The sequence below is a fragment of the Amia ocellicauda genome, chromosome 3 (assembly GCF_036373705.1).
Source record: "Amia ocellicauda isolate fAmiCal2 chromosome 3, fAmiCal2.hap1, whole genome shotgun sequence".
Classification (NCBI taxonomy): domain Eukaryota; kingdom Metazoa; phylum Chordata; class Actinopteri; order Amiiformes; family Amiidae; genus Amia; species Amia ocellicauda.
Window position 1 is genome coordinate 22,464,981 of NC_089852.1, and position 25,284 is coordinate 22,490,264.

General features: G+C 44.2%; 1 protein-coding gene across 2 annotated transcripts in view; it reads right to left on the minus strand.

Moving 5' to 3' along the window:
• LOC136741212 (protein TANC2) overlaps nucleotides 1-25,284 on the minus strand; it is a 240,496-nt gene that overhangs the window by 153,844 nt on the left and 61,368 nt on the right. For both annotated transcript variants that reach the window (XM_066698500.1, XM_066698499.1), the window contains exon 3: nucleotides 14,054-14,119. The gene's annotated coding sequence lies outside the window, so the exon portion shown is untranslated. The remainder of the gene's footprint in view (nucleotides 1-14,053; nucleotides 14,120-25,284) is intronic.

The window sequence follows — 25,284 nt, forward strand, 5'->3', positions numbered from 1 at the left end:
ACACAGACATGTACACTAATGCAGACACAAAGACCGACTCAGGTGCATAAACACACAGTCTCACTCACACACTAAACAGTTCACACTCTTCATTGTGTTATTTTAGTTGAATCAGTATTGTAAATTGTTAAATAAACTAGACTAATGTATCAATTATATCTCTTCAAAAGTGATGGAACTGAATGATTCAGTTAGTTGAATGGAGTTAAGAAATAGGGTACATTTTGGACTGCCACTCCTTCATAGGTTATCAGGCTTCTATGGATCAATTATCAAAATGTCTGTATACCCAATGAATCACTGAACGACATTGTTTCACATTAAGGATCTGAACACCTTCCACCCACAACTGTACAGTGAAATGAGCAAACGAAGGATCAAACAGTCTGTTAGCCGGGGAGGAGATACTAATAGACAGATCTTAGAAACCTGGACCTGTACAGCAATCATATATGAGACTAATGAGAAATCAGTGTTTCCAGAAGGGGGGGGTGTCACTTCCACCCATAACTATACTGATCTGCACATGGCAGATTAGAAACCTCGACTAAAAATAAAGAAACGAGTAATAAAGATCACAATACAGATGGTGCCTGCTAAGAAGTGAAAACTACCACAGTGAGACAGTAAAGTGATTTTTTTTTTTTTATTATTATTTTTTTACAATCATTACAAATAAAGGCTGCTGCACTGGCATGGCCCGAGACATCAATTACTAGCTCGAAAGTGTGCGTTTTCACAGCCAATTCCACCCTCTTTGTTGTCATGTTGTTCTTCTCAGGCAGAAACGCAAGAAGCAGGTCGTCAGGTCAGAGCCAGGCTGTGCCCTTCTTGGCGCTAACCAACGCAGCTACCAGCACTGACAAACACACACACACACGAATGCAGATGGAGCTTAATGCAGTGTAGTCAGCTGAAGCTGTTTGTTTCAGGATCATAATAAAAAAGGGAGAAAAAACAATGGACTGTCAATGGAAGTAGCAATGTTGGCGTGAATAAGCATGGACCTCTGGGTACAATGGGGAATGCGTGATCTGTTGATTACTGGGTCCATTTTCTTTTTCCTAGCAGTCCAAACTTTACACACCATAGCGTGTCGATTCACGTTCAGTCAACAGGAGCCTTTAGTTTTCCCCAGTCTCAATCAGTGCTCAACATTATTCTGTTTATAAACAAAAGTATAGTGTAATAATAAAATAAGGCAAAATGTGTAACTGAATAACATTGTTTAATGGAGAGAATTTTTGAATGCAACCGTATGTGCACTCAGTCTGCTCCACTGCGCAGCTGCCACAGCACAGTTGTTTTGAACAAGCCAGCAAACTTTATAAGCACCCTATATTTAAATACATATATAGAATGACGGCCAAAGAACAATCATTTTAACTAACATTTTACCAAGACCATTAAACAGTCTGGTGTCCTTAATCCAACCATTCCAACTACACCCCCCCCTTCCTCTCCTCTTTCACCTCACTTCCCTCCCTTACTCTCTCTCGCTCTCTCCCTCGCACTGCATAGTAATGAAATAACCCAGGCAAGCTGTTCTCCACATGCCAGCATACACTGCATCCAAAAAGAGAATTTAAAAAGCTGCAGTGTCAGTTTCCAAAGGGATAATTAATGGCATTGCTCCAAAGACTACAACAAAATTTGGCCCGGGCTCTGTGTTAGCAATCCAGGGGCTGCGAAATGCGAATCTTTCAAAAAAGAACAAAAAAGAAAGAAAACGTGCTCCAACACAAAGCCAGGGGGGGAGTTAAATTCCTACATTTGTATCGATCTCTTTATTTACATTCTTGTTTTGGGGCTATATTGTTCTAATTCGAAATATAAGCCCCATACTGTGTAGAGGATGCAGTGTGATGTGATGAATGCAATGTGGTCTACATTTATGAACATCAAGAGTCATCTATAGGCTTGTAAACAAATGCTGCAGCCTGTAGAGCAAATGTTTTGTCTTTATTGTAAGGATGTGGGAGAGAGGGCACGCCCCCCTCCTCCTTTATCCTAAGTAAAGATGAGATTGTTAACTAGTTCACCCTGCTGTTAGAAAACGGACCGGAATGTATGTTCAGTGAACATCACAAGTGTTTCTGCGGTTATAAAAGGTAAGCCCTCCTAAAGGCCGATATATACTTGCGATGTTCACTGAACACTATGTGTATATATATATTTTTGCAAAGGCCTCTCAATTCTCGCACAATTGGTTTGAAATATCAAAATGACAAAATTATTCTCGGAAAGTGGAATAAGACAGGATTCACTGCTGTTTTACCTGATCCCTGCTGCCCAGGATATCAGCATATTAACCTGTCCACCTTCCAATGAGGAGATAATGTGAAGTAACTGAAAAGCACGTTTCTTTTTTGGACAGTACAATCACAGTACAACCCATGGAAATTGTAGCAAGAGAATTCTCTTGGCTGTTTAGCGGTGGTGAGGGGGAATGACTGTTTACTGAATATTAATCACCAGAAACTAAGATTTTTTTTTTCTATTTAATCATTTAATTTTGAATCTGCAATTTTTTCCCTTATTTTTAATTTGTAATCGCTAATGCATCAACTCAGCCCACCACTCTGACCCTGCGCTTCTTCAAGAGACGATACTGAGCCTGCATCCTCCAAAAGACATGTCGTCACAGCCAGCTATTTTCCAGAGACACAGTACACCCTCAGCCCAGCTTTTGCACCAACCCAAGGAACTGATGCAGCTAGAATTGCTACCAATCAGAACCTGCCTTAGGAACAACAGATTTCTACCCACAATGCCCTGGTGTATAGGGCACAACCAACTATGTCAGCGTGGGAACTCCTGTCTTAATCAGACAAAAAACAGATTTGAGACTGGTCCCATCTGTTTGCTTTGTTTTCACCACTTTCCACACTTGAAATCTCCTTAAAACAAAGTAAAAGGGATTAAATGCAGGCACTATCTATGGCCAAACAGCTATCGTTTTAATTACATCACTGGCTGATGTCAGCCATGTGCGGACCTCATATGTAGCTCCCCGAGAAAAGCAGGCCTGCTCAGTATCGAACGGTCACTTGATCATCTGCTGCTCCTTATGGATTGATAAGCTTTTACAGATCACTGTTTAAGGCTCGTTTATTGACCGGGCCTGGGGTCAGGGGTCGATGTACTTGATACGCACAGACAAACAGAGCATGAGGCCGGCAATGCTGGAGTAGAAAAGGTGGAAAGAAAAGCATGCCGCAAAGTCATTTTAGTGCTGGCTTCAGCTTGTTCAAAGTGCCAACATTATATAAGCCTTTTGCATCTAAGACTAGCATAGAACAGGGTCGTTATAAAGGCTCATGATCAATCAAACAAGAAGAACATCTCTGAAACTGTGTTCCACCGCTATTCACATACTAATGATTCTGTCTGCATTCTCCGAAGGGATTTCAAGTACACGTGACAGACTGGGATTGAATGGAAGACATACTTGGAGGCTCTTTATTTTAAGGCACTTGTACTTCTACCACAGTGCATCTGACAGTAGTCCTCAAAAGCCAAGAGAAGAAATAAAATACAAATTAAATAAGTAATAACTGTATATCTGGGCTGGTATTCGTGAATGCATTTGAACATATTCCTTTACTGAAAATGTGTTCTTTAAAATGCAATGTAGCCCTATAGAACATGAAATCGCAAACAGCCATCTATTCGCTATAATAAGCATTTAATATGCAATCGTTTGTCCTGCGACTGGAGGCAGTTAGAACCAAATTTGAAAATTGTCAATTTGACAGAAAAAATTGAAATAAAACGCACGTATATGCGCACACACTCTATATGAAAGAAAATAACCCTCCACTATATTGTCATTAGTACTTGCACAGCTCAAGTGATTTGTGAAGTAAAAGCCACTTATTAGAACTATTAGGATAGAATGTTCCTGATGCCAAATTTCATTAGCAGCTTTAAAATCCATTAATCTAATAAAGGATAATTAGCATATATTATTAAATTTCTAAGGGGGAATTACACGCAGAATAAACTCTTGGAGCAGCTGCTTAGTCAAGTAAAAGCAAATTTCTTTGAAGTTTGAGAGCAAAGATCCGGGATGTTGTGCCTTTCTGGAAGGGAGAAACACACACCACTGGGATTAAAAACTTAAATGCAAAGCTCTTAGTCTTGAACAACATGTGGGTTTTGTGTAATTGACTCACAGGAAGGTCTGCCCTCTTTCAAGACAAATATTGATGCAAATCTTTGGACGACTGTGGGTACAATTTTCAAAATCGCTCACCAAAATAAAATGTAAAAAACAAAATGGATTTGATCTCCAACAGTCTCTTATTTTTCTATCTGTGCTCAGAGAGGTAGGTGTGTACGTGTGTTGTTCTGCTGCACAATGATGAATGTCTTCCACCTAGTTTAAGAGTGTAACCATTTGTTTGATTGTAGTTATTGCTATGCCCTCAGGGTCACTGTAGTAGCTGGCCTATTATTGTGAAATCACTTTGGGCTCAGATGGGAGAAACAATGGTATACTATGTGTTACCGTGCTGTAATGTAATTGTTCTTATTTGGCAGTGGGGGGGCAAAAGTGAAATGCAACACTATCTTTTAAAAATAATCTATTTCTTGGGGCTCCTGAGGGGAGAGACCAGTATATTCCCTTCGTCTGAAGTGCAGGATGGAGCCTGGATCAAGCTGGTTGGGAGAGGAGGCGCAACTGGACAAATTCTGCCAAGTGGTTCAGGCGGCTCACAGGTCGAGAGGCATCGAGTCTTCCGAATGGTGGAATAGCCAGGTAGTGGGGCCGGCACTGCACCAAATGGCAGATGGCTTCAGCAAGGGGCATTTTCAGAGGATGTGTGGTTTATCACTTTCCTCGTGAAGAAGCACGAAGGTGGAGCATAATTGGGAGACCGCAAAATGTAACAGCACTGCATGAGTGAACAAGTATGATAAAGTGTATGATTCTTGACAAGGTGCATAACGCTGAACTGATGAGAAGATGAGAGTTTGATTGTCGCACTTGAAGGCATACACAATAAGAAGGGTAACCAAAAAAGCGCAATGTTGTTGTGAAAATACAATCACCATATCCCCATAATCACAAACCCTGACAGGGGCACGGATGTGGATTCCTGCACCTTGGCAATCGCTCAAGCTAATTCACCACCACCCAAAAAAAAACAAATATAATAATCTACTTCAGCATATGCTCACGAGAACTGAAATTGATCTTTGGGTGCAAATGGCGGGAAAACACTCATCATCAAACCAATAACTGGCACACAGACTAAAATAGGAAGCGGCACAATTTCTGAAAACAGAGAAAAGGTTTTGCTTCCACTTGTATCATAAATAGCGGAAAGTCCCACGACATTGCCCCCAGTGGTCTCCCTGCTACTGACGCAGTCCTCACATCAGCAGCATGAGAAATCAGCGGCGCTTGTTAAAAAATGCTTTGGATCCTCCTTGATCAAAGGAAGGGGATCTTCAAAGGTTTTATATATTTTTTCCCCTCTTTCTCTTTGTTTTCTCCTATGATGTTTGAGAATTTCTGCCGGGGGTTCATCCTGTAATGCAGAAGAGAGGTCAAAGGGTCTCCTTCTTGCCATACCAGGTTGCCTGAATAGTTAATAAAATCGCCGGGCACAGCAGGAGAAAGAAACAAGCGTACAAAGAGTTCTGTAGTGCTCCACCCCCATTACCCCCAGCCAAGGTGCTCGAGTAATAAAAGTATTTTATTTTGCAGAGTTTTATAATCTAGACAGCACTGACTCCAAGCCCGGCCTGCGTCATTATCGACTGTAACCAAGTTTCCCCACCAGGGTGGCACACAACTGGCCCATCGCTGCCAGGGCCAAGAGGGCTTGTATCAGGCAGGGTTTCCTCGGCTTGCCTTGCAGCAGTCACCCCTGTATCTCACTGGCTCTACAATGTTATCAGGGCCTCCCACATAGCGCTCAGGATGTTTGCAAATGGTGGACTCAGGGTGTGAAAAGAGGTAACTAGAGACGCGAAATTGGCAGTATATAAGATGTAATAAAGAACTGCTGATATAAAAAAGTGATGGGGGGGAATAAAACAGCTATGAAAAATCTGAACTGTGAAAAATAATCCAGGAACCACATCAAATAAAGACATTTTACAAAGAGATCCGTGATCCCAAGAATTGTTCAGTTCAAAGCCAAAGTTCTTTACCGGTTCTCCGGTTCTCCCCTCCCGACTATCCCAACAACAAACAATGCCAGCTCCCTGCTTTTATGAAGGAGCCAGCCAATGGGAGGAGTTCTGCCCATTACCTTTACCTGTCCAGCTCTCTGTGTCACAGTATAAAATACCTCCATCTTATACAGCACTTACCAGCCCTAAGCATTGGAAAGCTATTCATAATGATCCTCAAACTATTTACAGGCCTTCGCTGCTTGACTAAACAAATCTTTTGTTTACTTGTGTATACAAAAATAAAATGACTGAAGGGAATCAAAACATTCAGCTCTGTTCACAATTAAGCACAGAAGAAGAATAATGCAAAAGAAGAGACAACCAAATTGGATGTCTGAAACATCTCCGACCAAAAAAAACTTCTTCAGGCACAGTCCTGGAGACACTGAGAAAATACGGAAAAACTACAACAAAAACATAGGTACAAACAAAAAGATAAAATATATACCATCCACAGGGTTTGTATTAAGAAGGGAAACATTAGCAAAGAAAGCAAGAGTTGCCAAGAGCTCCACGGAACAGCGAAGGAAACACAGACAGGGGAGTATGTGATGTCCTTTATGAAACATCCATTACAGCCAGTGGCAATAACAGCAAAAGAGTAGCTCTTAGGAGCAGACACTGTGGTGCCTTATCAGAAACAGCTTTCATTATGATCTCTACTCATTATCAACAAACACGGCATGATGATAAAGAAGAAGAGAATGTATTAGTTAATTGACATGAACGATGCCATTAACCAACGCAAGTTACATTGGTAACCATTTATACAGCTGTTTTTTACTGGAGCATTCTGGGTAAGTCTCTTGCTTAAGGGTACAACAGCAGTGTCTCAGCAGGACACCCTGTGTTAAGAATACTCTGGGAAAGTAGATAAGTGTCACTTGCTGTATGAATGTTATGCTGTCAGACTATGGCTGGGACCAGAGATGGCACTACCTCCACTCGAGACTACAGACTAGAGCAAGTAACAGCTGGGTTGCCCCTTTTCTCACTGCTGCCCCACCACCAACCCCCCGGACTCTGCCGAGCTTTACAGAGTCCTTCAGCTCGGTCCTTTTCACAGGGTCTCTGTTTGCAACCGGGGAGTAAATATTTAATTTTAACTTGTAGGGGTTCAAGAACACTCGCTGCAGACATCCCAAGACTATCTTCTTGGAAGTGTAGCTGGGAGGTAGTTCTGAGTCAACAACTGTGTAAAATAAACACGTCTTATTTATGCATTTACACATTTATTTATTGATATATTTACTTACTGAAACTAACCATCTGAGAGTAAGCTGTTACGACAACAAGAAAGGGGAAGCAAAGATTAAACTGCACTGATTAGACAAGAGATACACACCGAGAAATTGAGAGCACACGCAATCTTAAAGCCGTACATACATAATTTATTCATCCATATCTAAGCCAAAAAGATGTATTATGTTATTTTCACTTTATTATGACAAACGGAGACAAAATGAGGACACTTAGCATGAATGGAACTTTCTTAGTTTGAATAGTTTGACTTCGCTACACAATCCATAAAACTGAGAAATTGGACACTGCACCTGGTCTTTCCTCCTTTAATCACTGGCCTTATATTCCTCTCCCTCTATTCTCCCTCTCCCCTTGTTTTTCTCCAGAAAGCTATTACGGATAAGAATTGTATAGATATTTTTTCATCAACTTACAGGAGTGTAGAGATACAGTCTATGTGCCAGGGGGGTCACCATGGATTAAGGACAGTTTAACTGGCAACAGTTAGGTTAGTGTTACCGATTCATCCACAGTACAACATCCTGAAGCAGTAATTGTCTCCAGCTCCAGAGACCATGACCTGTTTGTATTTAGAGCTGAATATACACTCACCTAAAGGATTATTAGGAACACCTGTTCAATTTCTCATTAATGCAATTATCTAACCAACCAATCACATGGCAGTTGCTTCAATGCATTTAGGGGTGTGGTCCTGGTCAAGACAATCTCCTGAACTCCAAACTGAATGTCTGAATGGGAAAGAAAGGTGATTTAAGCAATTTTGAGCATGGCATGGTTGTTGGTGCCAGACGGGCCGGTCTGAGTATTTCACAATCTGCTCAGTTACTGGGATTTTCACGCACAACCATTTCTAGGGTTTACAAAGAAAGGGAAAAACATCCAGTATGCGGCAGTCCTGTGGGCGAAAATGCCTTGTTGATGCTAGAGGTCAGAGGAGAATGGGCCGACTGATTCAAGCTGATAGAAGAGCAACTTTGACTGAAATAACCACTCGTTACAACCGAGGTATGCAGCAAAGCATTTGTGAAGCCACAACACGTACAACCTTGAGGCGGATGGGCTACAACAACAGAAGACCCCACCGGGTACCACTCATCTCCACTACAAATAGGAAAAAGAGGCTACAATTTGCACAAGCTCAACACAATTGGACAGTTGAAGACTGGAAAAATGTTGCCTGGTCTGATGAGTCTCGATTTCTGTTGAGACATTCAGATGGTAGAGACAGAATTTGGCGTAAACAGAATGAGAACATGGATCCATCATGCCTTGTTACCACTGTGCAGGCTGGTGGTGGTGGTGTAATGGTGTGGGGGATGTTTTCTTGGCACACTTTAGGCCCCTTAGTGCCAATTGGGCATCGTTTAAATGCCACGGCCTACCTGAGCATTGTTTCTGACCATGTCCATCCCTTTATGACCACCATGTACCCATCCTCTGAAGGCTACTTCCAGCAGGATAATGCACCATGTCACAAAGGTCGAATCATTTCAAATTGGTTTCTTGAACATGACAATGAGTTCACTGTACTAAACTGGCCCCCACAGTCACCAGATCTCAACCCAATAGAGCATCTTTGGGATGTGGTGGAACGGGAGCTTCGTGCCCTGGATGTGCATCCCACAAATCTCCATCAACTGCAAGATGCTATCCTATCAATATGGGCCAACATTTCTAAAGAATGCTTTCAGCACCTTGTTGAATCAATGCCACGTAGAATTAAGGCAGTTCTGAAGGTGAAAGGGGGTCAAACACAGTATTAGTATGGTGTTCCTAATAATCCTTTAGGTGAGTGTATTTAGACTGGCCTGTGAAATGACAATAAAAATTATAATAGCCATCATTTAGATTAAGTGGCAGTGTTTGTACTTTTCTTCTTTTTTGTATTCACCATGATTCATCCTGATTCAGGGGAATGCAGGTACAACATGAAAATGACACCAGCCCCCACTATTTAAATAGCGTTGATAGATTAGACTAACTGACTCAATCAATCTCTCATCCACCATTTGTTGCATGCAGTTCTTTGTTGTGGTGGGAGTACTTGACTGAGCGATGAAGTGATTGCAAACTCCGTTTCAACGCCTTTCTCACAACGACGGCCGATGGATCATGGGTTTAGTCACGCCCGGGCAGCGTCTGCGAGTTTACCTGATGAGCAGGGACTACAGGGACTACAGCTTGCTCAACATCGTAATCCGTCTTGCACAACCACTGTACCTGTCAGGCAGATGTGTTTCCAGATAGTGCCGCCTTACAGTTACAGCCCGTCACAGTTAAAGTCCAGATTTGATGTTCATAATGTAAGGTGGTAATAGCAGCTCAGCTCAGACGATCTCTGCCCCATCTCAGGAGGAGCTGGAGAGCCTGTGGTTTCCTTACTTGGGTTTCGTTAGGAATTACACATTTTGTTTTGACAGCCGTATGAAGTTTCTTACCCACAAAATCGGAGTCTGGAGAGAAGAGTTTAAGGCATCTAGTTAAAGTGTAGAATTAGACTGCTTAAGGAGCTGGAGCTGGAGCTGGGCTGGAACAAAAACTAGAAGAGTGATGTTGGACACCCCTGCTTTAAGACAACAATTGGCTCTGAACAATGAGAACTAGTGGGAAAGGTGTAAAGTGTGAATTCAGAGGGATGCCTATGTGCCAAACACAATAAAATGTAAAAAAAAAGTGCTTTTCCTTGCAGCCTCAGCTATGACACAGGGAAAGAAAGAAAACTGGAAGAAAAAAACAACAACCTAGAAGGATATAGTATTACACATCAGTTATCAGACACTATTGTTATCATAGGGCAGTTAATCAGGGGTGATGGAACCAGAAATTCACAAATAAATACATAAGTAAGGAGGGGGCAAAAAAATAAAGAGAAACCGACAGATGCATGAATAGTTCAAGAGCTTGTCAGTAGCGCTGCTGTATGCGTGTGCTGAATAATGCGTCCACAGAGAGAGGAGCTGGGCAGATTTGGACTGGGGCGGCTGCCAGCGAGCGGGCCAGCATTCAGACAGAGACTCTTAATTATTCAGTATGCAGGACTTTGAGAAATCTCTCACCTCTCTCGCTTCAGTGAAAAATGGAGGGGGGGGGTCACATTGAACTGCCGCCAACTGCGCCAACTGTCTATTCTCTCCTAATTTTCCCCATCTCTTAAAAACCCTGATGAACAATAATTAAAAAGAAAAAAGAAAAAACATGCAGACTGACTGACTACTTGTAGACTCATTTCATTTTTATATACTGGATGGGTCTGGTCTTCCATCCACAGCATTGTTAAAGAAAACAGGGCTGACGTCCCTATGGGGATGTGGACTGCTTTGATTCAACCAAGTGCCCTATCCAGATATAGTGACAATGGACGTCAGAACAGTTAGTTCTCAGGTTTAACAAGAGAAAGTTGGAAGTTGGATGGGGACCAGCATTCTCACTATGATTATTATTATTATCGAAGTAGTTAAGCAATTAAAACACTATCCCAACATGCTTTTCAGTTTCAGACTGTTCTCATATAACAGCTATTAGTATTGGAAAACATTACAAAACAAACAACCAAACAAAAAAACGGTTGATTTCCTGATGTTAGCAATAATAGGCATTCCATTAATATTAAGTATTAGTTACTCCAGTGTGTTGGCCAGGCACCAGCTCGTGCTGTAGCCTGTGGGGTTGGAAGGGGGTTTGCAGTCAGTAGCCTGTTGGTATTCATGCGGCTGTCAGTGTGCTGGCACTGAGACGCTGCACCCAGGGCACCGAGCCCCAGCCATCCACACAGCCCACTGGCAGGCAGGCAGAGCCCTCCCCAGGAACACAACACACAAAGCGGAGGGGAGGGTGTGTGTTGGGGGGGGGGGGGGAGTGTTGTCTGCCTGCCAGTGGGCTGTGTATATGGCTGGGGCTCGGTGCTTCTCTTCTGGTTGCGACCCATTTGTCTCCTTCTTCTCTTCCCTCTCCCTTTAATTATTTCTATCATCATTAACGGTTAAGTGCGATTACATTTATTTATTTTAGTAATTACCTAGACATTAAAGAAGACAATACCAAGCACGACATAGAGCAGGCAACAACAAGCACTTCTGAGGCCATGGCATCACTGTGCCTCTTTTCGTAGGCAGCAGCGCAGGCAGAAGGGCTGATAAATGAACCACTGCCGTTTTACAGGAAAACCCCATTGTACTATGTGTGGGAGGTGCCTTTTTTAACATTGTGTATTAAGGATCTATAGGGCAAACCTCAGCACAATCAATACATCAATTAGATGCACAAAAAAGAGCAATAATTAAATAACAAATTATCCTTTTAGAACTAGGACCCAGGTGTAGCAGATGTCACAGGAAGAATTACCTCTGCGAAAGGCCAATAGGTCACTTCTGTGGCACGGGACTTGACATCTGTGTTGCTATTAAGCACACAGAGATTAATGCAGGTTAGGCCGAACGATCTGGTAGTCATGGAATAATAGTCATTGCAAATGTGTTTTCCTACACCAACTTCACTGGAAAACAAATTGGGAATCTCAGATTATTCCACTTTGAGAAACAGGGAAATGTCAGATGCTTGAAAGGCATGTCATTCAGCTGCTTCAAGCTGCCTTGCCAAGCACTTAGTGTGACGTGGCTCTGAGCAGGCACCTCGTGATGGCCCTGAGTCTATGAGTCCACATTATTAAAAGTTGAGCTCCAGGAGGTGATATAGCAATCACGCAAGCAAATCATCTTAACATGGATAGGGAAATAAGAGTGGTTCATGTCAATATTGATTTGTTTAGTGAAATACTGCTCAGCAGATCAGGACAGGACAGGATCTACAACTGGATTTTAGTGACAAACTGGAGCACAAGTTGGATTCTTCAAGGTTTAATGGCATCTCAAAGACTGCCAGTAACAGAGCAATTCAAAACACATCCATTAGAGGCCCTACACTAGCACTGAGGCCACGGGACGGGTAAATGTTCTTGACCTGAGTAGTGGATAGCAATACCTTAGGATACTTAACTAGCAATCAGGTGTCATGTCGTCTATTAAAAAGCATTGGAGCGTGGGCACAAAGCTCCTTCTGTCTTTCTGTGGCTCTCCATCCTTGTTTATGATCTTTGAATATTAAGATGCCTCCCTGTCTCCCTGCCTCCCCTGGACCCCGAGACCTCAGTGACGGGCAGCAAGATCTCGAACCTACAGTGATCACTGTGAAAACAGCCCACTCTGCATAAGTCCCCAATCCCACTCTCTCCCCTCCCCCACCTCCTCCTCCTCTACCCATTGACAAGGCTGGGAGACCGTGGAGAGAGAATATTGCAAATCAGGCATTTGCATAATACTGACTGCAGCAGAACAAAAGCTGTCTGATATGCGTTTGATTGAAAAACAAAAAAAGGAAAGAAAAAAGATGCAGATGCATTAAATAAGCAAAAGGGGAAAAAAGGAAATATCTTTAGAGGAAACAATCTGATCCCCCAACCCCCGACACACAGATACACATCTGATCTGATTGTTTAGATGGGAGTTAGGCCTACAAGTTTGTGCCTTTGCCGATGAAACCAACAGAAAAACAAACAGGCTCACTACAAGCTGTGTGGAGAGCCAATGAAAGTACAAAATAATAAACTTGCCTAATTGCACATCCAATCAAGACTGTAAAAGGAGAGCACCATTTATTTATTTTTTTAATCTTTGCATATGTTACTGTACATATCTGTCCCTTTTCTTACATACTCTGTTAGAGTATGAGAGTATTGCCAACAATTGAAGTAGGATCACCACCTACTATTTCTATACAGGATATACCTATTGACAGATATTAGACCATTTGAATAGGAGGTATCGGCTCAGTTCTGTGGTACTAAACTCAAGACAGCGTCTGTATAATCCTTAACAAACCCCACTTGTGATGCAGATTGAAAGACTGGTTTGGACTCGAACCTGAAACCTGTGGGCCACAACATTCATCCTGTTGACTGCCTTAAATGAGAAAGTATATTTCAGTTCTGAGATTTTTCAGTTGTTTTTTTCACCCATTGAAGACTTTAAGATCTCATTTTCAACATACAGGGCTGTGACACTCTGACTGGGTCTCTTAATGACCAGCTGGCTCATTTTTTGGGTTAAAACATGGGCCACTGTAACCATACCTACACCTCCCCCTGGGAATATTCAGACCAGCATCCCTTGCACCAGAGCTCAATCTGCACGAGACAGGTAACAGAGCTGCAATGCATCATTTCAAACCTGTCTCCACTGCCTAGGGAATACAGAGCGGTTTACAAGACAGGCTATGACAGTGCACCTGGGCTTTTCACGAGATCGACTCGGACAAACTGGTGCAACTTTTAATACAGTCGAAAAACAATTAACTTTTTTTTGTGCGATGCGTTAATAGACAAAATAACATGGCAAATAAAAACCGCAGAATGTCTAATAAAACCATCAGGAGTTTTTTTGAACCAAATATATACATCATAAAGCCAGCATTGGATTATGAAACGTTATGAGAAACTGGACGAAAACACTTAGCTATGAGGTGGTGAATGCATGTCAAAAGCTTGTGAAAGCATGGTATGTGATAGACAGCAACAGTCTGAGCTCGGGCAGTTTTGTAGCCTTACCTTGAACTGTGGGCTGATATTCAGATGGCAGGGTAGTGCCACTTCCCTCCATGCAACAGACGTGAGCTGCAAAAGTAAAGGAGAAACAATGCCATTAGGTCGACTGTATTAAAACAATCATCCCCACCACAGGGAAATAAATGCTGTTCCAACACGTAAGATAAAGGCCAAGACCAAACCAAAACTATAACCTCCCTGCACATTGCAAAATAGAAAACTTGCATCCTATCACATTTGTATTGATAAGTAGTAGAAAGTGACAATAAAAATCAACCATGAAAAGGTACAGGTTTGTAATTTGCGATCAACATTTCGATTGGAACAGCCTACAAACGTATGCTGAGACAGAGAACACAAAAAGATTGGATGCAATCAATGCCAATCCATCCAGGCTATGCAAACAGACCAGAAAAAGGGGCCCGGCAAAAATGGGCTATATAGATGCATGTCACAGCACTGCAGCTTACTGACTAATAATTCACCCAAGTATAAAAGGACAGTGAGAGAGAGAGGGCATTAGAGTGTTGATGTTATTTTTGGCATGCCTGGAAGAGAGACGGGGAAAAAGAAAGGGAAAAAAATAGACTTCAGTTTTCCAGATCTAATTGGGTTTGGCTTTGATAACCTTCTCCTGTAATAGCTTGGTAGCAGGAGAAAGCCCTTGTAGTATTACAGCTCAGGCACTCAAAAGCACTAAAGCCACACAGAGGCCGGCTGCCAAGGTGCTTATAGTGCGCTCCATAATCCCAGCCCCGCACTTCTGCATGCCTCCCCCGTATCAATCTCCCGCTGCCAAGAATCGCATCTATTCTGCCATCTAATAACTAGAGCTGAAGAGGCCCCTTTCTCTTTTTTCTTTTTCTTCAACCTGAGCAAATCAATTCCTCAGCAGAGTGATGCACACGTTTAGGAATATAAGCTTTGGGAAGATATTCAGCACCCTCTCCCCGCCCATCTCCACCTAGTTCTCTCTCCCTGGCGTTGATTAGTTACAAAACCCTGACCAGGAAGCACGGGTTCAAACTCGTATCCCAGGAGCAGGTGTTAGTGGAGGACTGTGCGATGGAGATGGGCAGAAAGGTTGGGTTCCAGAACATTGTCTCTGCGGCTCCAATGAATCAGGGCACCGTGGTTTTCCTGAAGTCTGAAGCGCTGGTGAATGATGTGGTGGAGGAGGGGTTCACGGTAAAGGGGACTTTCCTGCCCACGCTCCCTCTGGCCACCTCGGCGGGTAAGGTGGTTATTTCCAATGTGCCCCGCTTCCTGAGCAACGAGCTGCTGGCAGTGGAGCTGAGTCGGTGTGGACGGCTCACCTGCACCATTAGGAGGGTGCCTCTGGGCTGCAGCGCCCCGGAGCTGAAACACGTTCTCTCCTACCGTAGACATAGTGCAGGCCGATGGTGTGGATGAGTTTAGCCTGTTTTTGAAGTTTAATATCAAGGGGGTAGTGTACAGTGCATCCAGAAAGTATTCACATTGCTTCACTTTTTCCACATTTTGTTATGTTACAGCCTTATTCCAAAATTGATTAAATTCATTATTCTCCTCAAAATTCTACAAACAATACCCCATAATGACAATGTGAAAGAAGCTTGTTTGAAATCTTTGCAAATTTAATTAAAAATAAAAGCACATGTACATAAGTATTCACAGCCTTTGCTCAATACTTTGTTGAAGCACCTTTGGCACCAATTACAGCCTCAAGTCTTTTTGAGTATGATGCTACAAGCTTGGCACACCTGTTTTTGGGCAGTTTCTCCCATTCTTCTTTGCAGGACCTCTCAAGCGCCATCAGGTTGGATGGGGAGCATTGGTGCACAGCCATTTTCAGATCTCTCCAGAGATGTTCAATCGGGTTCAAGTCTGGGCTCTGGCTGGGCCACTCAAAGACATTCACAGAGTTGTCTTGGCTGTGTGCTTAGGGTCGTTGTCCTGTTGGAAGATGAACCTTCGCCTCAGTCTGAGGTCCAGAGCGCTCTGAAGCAGGTTTTCATCAAGGATGTCTCTGTACATTGCTGAATTCATCTTTCCCTCGATCCTGACTAGTCTCCCAGTTCCTGCCGCTGAAAAACATCCCCACAGCATGATGCTGCCACCACCATGCTTCACTGTAGGGATGGTATTGGCCAGGTGATGAGCGGTGCCTGGTTTCCTCCAGACATGAGTTCAATCTTTGCTTCATCAGACCAGAGAATTTTGTTTCTTATGGTCTGAGAGTCCTTCAGGTGCCTTTTGGCAAACTACAGGTGGGCTGTCATGTGCCTTTTACTGAGGAGTGGCTTCCGTCTGGCCACTCTACCATACAGGCCTGACTGGTGGAGTGCTGCAGAGATGGTTGTTCTTCTGGAAGGTTCTCCTCTCTCCACAGAGACATTCTGGAGCTCTGTCAGAGTGACCATCGGGTTCTTGGTCACCTCCCTGACTAAGGCCCTTCTCCCCCGATCGCTCAGTTTGGCCGGGCGGCCAGCTCTAAGAAGAGTCCTGGTGGTTCCAAACTTCTTCCATTTACGGATGATGGAGGCCACTGTGCTCATTGGGACCTTCAATGCTGCAGACAGTTTTCTGTACCCTTCCCCAGATATGTGCCTCGATACAATCCTGTCCAATTCCAATTCCTTGGACTTCATGGCTTGGTTTGTGCTCTGACATGCACTGTTAACTGTGGGACCTTATATAGACAGGTGTGTGCCTTTCCATATCATGTCCAATCAACTGAATTTACCACAGGTGGACTGCAATCAAGTTGTAGAAACATCTCAAGGATGATCAGTGGAAACAGGATGCACCTGAGCTCAATTTTGAGTGTCATGGCAAAGGCTGTGAATACTTATGTTCATGTGCTTTTATTGTTTTTTATTTTTAATACATTTGCAAAGATTTCAAACAAACTTCTTTCATGTTGTCATTATGGGGTATTGTTTGTAGAATTTTGAGGATTTAATCTATTTTGGAATAAGGCTGTAACAGAACAAAATGTGGAAAAAGTGAAGCGCTGTGAATACTTTCCAGATGTACTGTATGTGATGTTCGTGTCATCTGATACCATGAGGTGTTTCAGTTGCGGGGCACAGGGGCACATCAGGAGCCCTTATCCTCAGGGAGAGGCTCCGGCTGGGGGTCAAAAGGAAGGTGAGGAACAGACAGGGCCGTCCGGTGTTGGCTCTGCCGGCCGGGCGAGGGATGAGAGGAAGGCGGTTGTGAGCGCTGCTGGCCTTGGTGGGGACGGAGCAGGGGAGCCTAGTGGGGAAGCTGTTAGCAGTGAGGCTGCAAAGCAGCCCCGGGCTCAGTTAGCCGAGGAGGGGTCTGCTGTTGCTGCTGATGCGGACGCCACCGAGACTGAAAACCTAGCCAGTGATGACGGGTTTAAAGTGCTAAAAAAAAAACAGCTGAAGCGGTCTGCCCTGTTTTCTGAGGCCGTTGATACAGTGCCTAAAAATGCAAATGTTGTGAGAACAGCGGGGAAGAGCCCGGAGACTGTGTGGGTGCTGTGGGACAGCGGGACTCGCAGTCAGAGGAGTCTGTCTGGGGGAACCTGCTGTCTGAGCCCAAGGAGTCCGACCGCCTGCGGCGCCAGGAGTCTGAGAGCAGCGCTGTGGCTGTGGAGAGCACAGACCCTGACAGCGCTGCTGAGGGGGACATCACTGACTCCCAGAGCGAGTCTGACTCTACCGACACTGCGGGATATAGTGCCAAGAGCATAAAGGATTTTTCAAGGGAGACCAAGGGGAAGATGAATGTAGTTTTAGAAAACTTTTTCACAGATGCGAAGCAGCTCCTGGCATCAGCACAATTGATCTTGCAAGATACAGCACTCGAGTTTAAAAAAAATAAAACTAACACCCAACCACCCCTTGCACCCCCACGCCCCCCGCTCTTACCGGAGAAAACAGAATCAGCCCCCCCACCTACCTAAGAAAACACCATCAGCCTGTCTTTTTTACTTATGACAAAACTCGTGTGTGGGAGCATTAATATTAACGGTGGAAGGGCAGTGGTGAAGCACACAGTGCTGCTGCCGAGCAGAGACACAAACTCAAGGTTTTATTCATACAAGAGATGCACACAGACAGTGTGAATGTGTGTGAGTGGCAGCGGGAGTTGAAAAAGAGAGAGTATGTTTAGTCACGGGTCTAGTATGAGTGGGGGAGTGGGGATTTTATTTTCACACTTTTAAATTAGATTATTTTAAGAAAACAGAGTTGGTTGGTGGAAGATTGATGGTAAAGTCTGAGAGCGGGGGAATGACTTGTGTTTATTAATATCTATGCCCCCAATGCTGTGAGAGATAGACTGTCAGTGTTTTCAGTGCTCAGCAAAGCACTAGCAGACTGTGGGGAAAAGGAGATCCTGGTTTTGGGGGGTGACTGGAACTGTACTGTGGGCTATAGATTCGATAAAAATAATTTGGAGACCAGTCCACAGTCGGCAAACCAGCTGGAAGGTATTATACAGCTGCACAAGGAATGCCAGCCTGAAGGTGAAACAGTACACCTGGGTGATGCCGGGTTCCAGCATTATTTCGCTGGCCAGGCTGGATAGATGTTATACCTCCAGAGATCATGTCGATCTGATTGGTGGCTGCCGTATCACCCCCACCGGCCTGTCTGATCACTGTCTCGTCACTGAGTGTGACCCTGACTCCTGTCCAGCTGCGCAGAGCCTACTGGCTTTTTAGTAAATGTTTGCTAGAGGACAGGGATTTTTGTGACTGTTATTTTCTTTTGGCAGAGGTGGAAACAGGAGCGCCGTAGGTTTGCCTCCCTGAGGCAGTGGTGGGACATTGGCAAGGTTCAGACCAGGCTCTTCTGCCAGCAGCACACTGAGCATAGGACTGACAGTTTGATTGAATCTATGAAGGAGCTAGAAGGAGAGATTCACCTGGAGATTCGGGGGCATTAGAGGACCTCAAAGCTAAGCAGCAGGCATTGTCAGAGCTGCTGGGGACGCGGGCTCGAGGGGTGATGGTCGCTCGTGGTTCTAGAGCCTGACACAGATAGACGCGCCCACCAAGTCCTTCATAAGAACATAAGAAAGTTTACAAACGAGAGGAGGCCATTCGACCCATCGTGCTCGTTTGGTGTTCATCAATAACTAAGTGATCCAAGGATCCTATCCAGTCTATTTTTAAATGTTCCCAAACTTTCAGCTTCTACCACATCGCTGGGTAGTTTATTTCAGATTGTGACTACTCTCTGTGTAAAGAAGTGTCTCCTGTTCTCCGTTTTGAATGCCTTGAAGCCCAATTTCCATTTTTGTGTGGGTGCGTGCGTCCCTGCTGATCTAGCAAAGCTGCTCTGGTTTGATATGGTCGATGTCTTTCATGATTTTGAAGACTTGGATCAAGTCCTCAAGTAGTCTCCTCTGTTCCAGGGTGAAAAGGTTCAGTTCCCTCAGTCTCTCCGAGTAGGACTTTCCTTTCAGACCTGGAATAAGTCTGGTTGCTCTCCTCTGAACTGCCTCTAGAGCAGCGATATCTTTCTTGAAGTGTGGAGCCCAGAACTGTACACAGTATCCAGATGAGGTCTAACTAGTGCATTGTACAGTCTGAACATTACTGCCCTTGTTTTAAATTCTACACATTTGACAATATACCCTAACATTCTGTTTGCCTTTTTTATTGCTTCCCCACATTGTTTGCATGGAGAAAGTGAGGAGTCCACATAGACTCCTAAGTCTTTCTTATGTGTTACTTCATCTAGTTCTATTCCTCTCATAGTGTAATTATAGTGGACATTTTTGTTACCTGCATGTATTACCTTGCACTTGTCCACATTGAATTTCATCTGCCAGGTGTCGGCCCACAACTGAATATTATCTAAGTCCCTTTGAATAGCCTGTGCTGCCAAGATTGTATCTGCTGAGCCACCTATTTTAGTATCATCTGCAAATTTGACAAGTTTGCTAACTATGCCAGAGTCCAGATCATTAATATAGATTAGAAAAAGCACAGGCCCTAATTCTGATCCCTGTGGAACTCCACTAACAACCTCACTCCAGTTAGAAGCAACTCCTCTAATCAACACCCTCTGCTTCCTATACATCAACCAGTTCATAATCCATCTACTTACATTACCCTGAATGCCTACAGCTTCCAATTTGACGATCAGTCTTTGGTGTGGAAAGGATCAGCCCTTCTTTGGGCTGGAGCGCAGGCAGCAGCAAAGCAGGGTGATGCTCTGCCTGAGGACGGCTGAGGGCGGCGTGTTGCAGGACAGGCAGGAGATGCGCAGTCTATATTGGCTGTTAGAGGAGCCACTGCATTGGAACCCTGTGTTTAGCTGCCCACTCCTGCTCTCCAGCAGCTTCATGTTGGTCCTGCTTAAGGCTGGCGTGATCCGGCTGGGAGATTTGATGGATTTTAACAGGGGTTAAAAAAAAAAACAGGGGTTGGTGCAGACAGTGTGCGGTCACAGAGTCGTAGCCAGACTTCTCTGGGCAGTGCAGAATGCCCTTCCCAAAGGTGCTGTGGAGTGGCTATCCCAGGCCCTCATGCAGCGCTGCTGGCCCCAGGACCCTGACCCCGTCTTTCCCCTTGTGTGTCTGTCTCTCTCAGTTCCCCCCAGCTCCTCAGGCCGCCTTCTTTCGCCTCACAGTCTGTGTAATGAGCGTCTCCACAGCCCAGCGCCAGGACCTCTACCAGCTCACTGTGATGGAGCAGCACCACCAGCAACTGCAGCCCCTCCGCGACACCCACTGGAGGGAGCAACTGGCACTGGTGGAGGAGGCCCACATGGCCTGGAGGAGCCTGTACAAGCCCCCACTCCCCAAGCACTCCGCAGACCTGCAGTGGAGGCTTCTGCATGGCGTCGTCACAACAAACTCTTTTGCACATACACTGGACCCCCGAGTGTACCCCCAACGCCTGCCCCCACTGCAGGGAGAGACATACACTTTTTCATGGTTTCTGCCACTGCCCTAGATTAGAGCCGCTGTTCACTGAGCTGGAGGGGCTGTTCAGCAGCTGGGCCTCGTACTGTGTTTATTTTAGAAGTGCAGTAAAGGCAGCGCCACAGACATGTTTGTCAATTAGCAAATTTTCTAGTGGGGCAGGCTAATCTGGCTATCATGAGCAGTAGAAGTCAGAATGAGCATGTGCAGCTGCAGTGTGCGCTCTCCCTCTTCAGGTCTGTTGTGCGCTCCAGAGTGGGACTGGAGTACAGTTTCTACACCCTGATGGGAGACCTAGACACTTTTCTGCGGTTTTTAGAATGTGATGAGTTTTTTAATGTCGGGGGCATTTTTCATTTTTCAGGTGTTAAAAATCAAACTCACTCTCTATGAAAATTGTAGAAAGCAAGCTATAGCCTCAGTGTGATTGAGGGATTGGGGCGGGGGGGTGCGTAACAGTGTGCATTCTGGGGTTCGAAGGCTACACAGTGTAATATCAGCACGTGAAATCAGTGGATGGTGCAGCAGGATTTGAAAGTCACCTTAATTCGTGAAAGGCACAGATTAGAATCCCACTGGAGTAGGATCTTGGCCTGCAAGATCCACTCTGTTACATTTACCAGTGAAAGATGGCACAGACAAATAGTGCACTAACAGGGTTGGGGGACAGCTATTACACCCCCATTCCTACAGAGCCGACAGACTTGCACTGACCAAGGCAAGATTTACAGTTTGTCATTAGCCAAGCACAGTATCCCTCCTTATTTCATATGGACATTTAAAACTGAAGTCACACCTGACGTCCACCCTTCCAAAGCATAAGTACTTTCCCAGCAAGCCCAAACCCCACCTCTGCAGCAGCTCTTTGGCTCATTCCACCTAGTGGCCAGGTCAGTTAGTTCAGTCAAGCGAGTCATGGGTAAAACAAACTATTTACCTTCTACTACGTACGTGTATTGGGGTTGTCCGAACTACTGAATAACCCTTAAGAGCCCGGCGAGATGTTTATGTCACAAACATTTAACAAGTTTAACAAAAATATAATATCCCAGTTTACCAGGCCTCTATGAGTGACATATGTTGTGCTTGGATCCTAAGGGTTAAGTTGATCAAGGGACACTACAGCAAACTGTTAAAAATAATGGTTATATAAAAAAAAAAAAAAGTAATTATAGTTGTCAACACTTGTAACTATGCCAATTAAGGCTAACCATATCTCCATTTATTTTTCTTATTTTTAAGTTTTGATTTAACCCTCCACATAGCCATTACAGTGCACTGCTGAGACCCAGACTTACATACTACAGCTCTTCAAGGTCTAATTTCTCTTCCATCCATCCCTCCCTCCCTCCCTCCGAGAGGCTCCTGCCAATTGAATGCTGGCCGTTCTGCCTCATTACTCTCTCAGCACTGCCTGGAGTTTCCTCGCTGTACCGGCTCCCCAGCGGGTTAACAGGCTTCGTGTGGTGGTGGCACGTGCCACAAAGCACCTTTATATAAAATGCATTCAATTTATTTTAATAATAATAAAAAACTGACATACCTTCGCGACCTGTCTCTATTGCAGAAGACCAAACAAACAAAAACAAAAATAAGTCTGTAAATTAGGCAATCGCCAACAGAAGACTGACAAACCTCCTACTGATAACACTGCAGGCTCACAGCTGGCCAGTCTGATGCTCATGACTGAACCCATATGGAAATGTGCTCCACAAGTGGGGTCTTTTCTGGTTGAATCCCAGAACACATACGTATCTGAAGGAGACGTCTCCCTAGGCCTTGACCAAGCATCAGACACGGGTGGGATGCAACGATAAGAACAATTTATACAGCACCTCAAAAAGCAAAATTAGGCCTCAAGATGAGGCACCATGAATATAAAAAGTCTTCACTAAAAGCCGGCTGGACTAAGCTGGCTTTTAAATCATGAACAGGGATAACACGCTAACCCATTTTAAAACACAAAAGCGTAATCCTATGCAGATCTAGATATAGATAGGATATCTGATCCACTAGATGGGAGCAGACAGGGGTAAGACCCCAACGAGCCAGCCAGTGCTCTTACATGCCCTTATATACATATACATAACTATGCAAACATACATTTCCTGATCTACCATGCAGTTAAGGAATGTTTTGTTTTCCCAAGACCCTGAGACACCAGTGCTGGCAGACAAAACACCCCCCGCAGGGCTGGCCTTGAGCTGGGAGAGGGATCAGCTGATGCACAGCTCACCTCTCCCAGGTGCAGGGCTGGCATGAGGCTCTTCTCCACATCTTGTGCAAAACACACTAACTTTAGGCAGTCAGCTTTGACTCGGCACACAGTGCAATCTACAGTCTCGAATGGGAGATAGGAGACTGCTGCAGATGTTTGATTTGATCTCGGGTGTGGAAAAATGGCCTTTAGAGATCACTACAGTGTACAGTGTAAATTTCACAATGGGGATTTGTGTTACCTCAGAAAAGAGCAACAGAAAATATTACTGTATACTCAAATCGGCATGCAGAGACTGTATTCCTTCAAAATGAGTTTACAGACTCCTCTGGATTGAATGCTTAAACTTGTTATTTAGTACATTAAGATTTCCATAGCATTTGTATGATACTATAGCCCCAAATCTAGGCAGCAGTATGCAAGAGAATGCTTTGTTATTATTTGTTTGGTTGTATGGTTTTGTTTTCAACTGTTTGAGGTGTGAATGGAAATATTGTAATCAGTAGGGGCCGGGGGAAAAATCACAAGAAAAATAAATGAATACATAAATGAAAAAAATTGAAAAGCATGCGGTGCTAAACGCTTAGTGATTGCAGTCCTTGGTGGGCTAAATTGCCATTCAAAGAGGATTTCCCATTCCTACATGCACTGGAATAATGCAGTTTTGTCTGCACAATGCTGAAACTCCCTTGTTCAGCATGCCAGGTGTTCTTAGCACTCTCGTTGGCAGCAAAAGAAAGGCTTTTAAACCCTGGCCACACAGAGAGACATCACACTGGCATCCTGAGTGCTATGCAAAATAATGCTCCCATGCTACTCTCTCTCTTCACCCTTGAAGCCAAAGGTCTTAAATGCAGTTTCGTAAAATGCATTCTAATATTAGAGCAGTGCTCAGTCCCTCCTGTGTGGAGATCCTGTCATCAGGGCAAGAATTTAACATTTTTATAAGGCAATCATCATTATCAGGGAACTGGCCAATCAATCACTGAGCAATAAGGAGCAGAAGGATTTGAGTGGTTAATGGATGTCTCTACAGTGGTACACAGGGCCGTTAGCTGTTATCTCCTAGTGACTAACCTAGTACGGCGGAGCAGAGCACAAGGCATAAAGAGAGTCATGTGTCACGGATACTGCCAGCTTTGTCAATTTGCCAAAGGTGGCCAAGAACATATGGGGACTGCAAAACTGTCTTTGAATCTCGCTGAGGTTATAGGAGAAAAGTAGGCCTCAGTCTTCACACTGATACAGCATACTCTCTCACTCATACAGGCAAGAAAAATTAATAAAATACCAAACACTAGTACCTATCTGGGCCGCATCTTAGCCCGCTGTGGGTCAACACTGGCATTCCCTATGGGAATCCTCTGCAGCCCACCCAACATCGGTGCCTTCCCATAGTGCTCAAGGTCTACAGAGGCGGTGGACTGGCAGGGTGAAAAGGATGAGTTGGAAGCAGTGCATGCATGCGTGGATACATACAACAGTTAGCCATGTTGATTAACAAGTGATAATTCCATCCTGGGAGAGTATCAAAAATAAAAAATGTTGTAAAGAATACCAAAAAAAAAAAAAAAAAGAGACGCAGAAAGAACATCAAGAACTCTAGCTTTTCTTTGGAGGGGGGGTTGTTGTTTGAAGGTCCCTAGCAAAATGCCTTCCACACTCCAGCCTGTTCACTTTGTTCAGAAGGTTAGGAATGAAAGCTTCTGGGGATATTATGTATAAGCTGCTAATGCTGGAAGGGATTAGTTAAGAAGTGCCTGCTTTGGTGAATCCTAAATCTGTATTTACTTCTTTTCCACTTGCGTCTTCTGAGGTGAAAATGGGAAGGTTTTTGCCAGATTTAAATAAACAGGTTTTTTTTTTGTTTTTTTTGTTCAAATGTCATTCTCAGAGTGTAATTTACCTTGCCTGATCCACAGTTTCTCAAAGCCCATTTCTCACCTTCCTCCTCTGTGGCCTTTTTCCATTTTTAAGAACACACTTCTGCCTCCATGCAGCTAAACTGGGAAAAAAAGTCTACCCTCGGAGCACCCTGCAGCCCTGCTGGGATTGGGTGGGCTTGGGTCGAGTCGGCCACAGTTCTCAGCACAACAGCAACCAGGCACCTGCAAGCCCCACATTG